Here is a 224-nt window from a genome sequence, read left to right on the forward strand (position 1 = left end):
GTCGTTACATAAGTTATTCTTGTGTGGTTGGTTGGTAAGTTAGCATTACTAATTCTTATTAATTCACTAAGTATTTTAAATCAGTTTTATTTGGTTACCAACCACACACTAATTTTTAATTTATTCTTCTTATGTTATACTACTTGCTATTGCAAATTATTCATTAATAACTGTGTGTAATAATGCAACTAGGTTCACTTATAACGATACAGTATATCCTTGTG

At 27.7% G+C, this 224-nt stretch overlaps 1 protein-coding gene across 1 annotated transcript in view; it reads left to right on the forward strand.

The window, feature by feature from the left end:
• The window catches only part of LOC119592225 (galactoside alpha-(1,2)-fucosyltransferase 1-like), a 12,569-nt gene that overhangs the window by 10,498 nt on the left and 1,847 nt on the right, over positions 1-224 (forward strand). The window lies entirely within an intron of this gene.

The sequence above is a fragment of the Penaeus monodon genome, chromosome 29 (assembly GCF_015228065.2).
Source record: "Penaeus monodon isolate SGIC_2016 chromosome 29, NSTDA_Pmon_1, whole genome shotgun sequence".
Lineage (NCBI taxonomy): Eukaryota > Metazoa > Arthropoda > Malacostraca > Decapoda > Penaeidae > Penaeus > Penaeus monodon.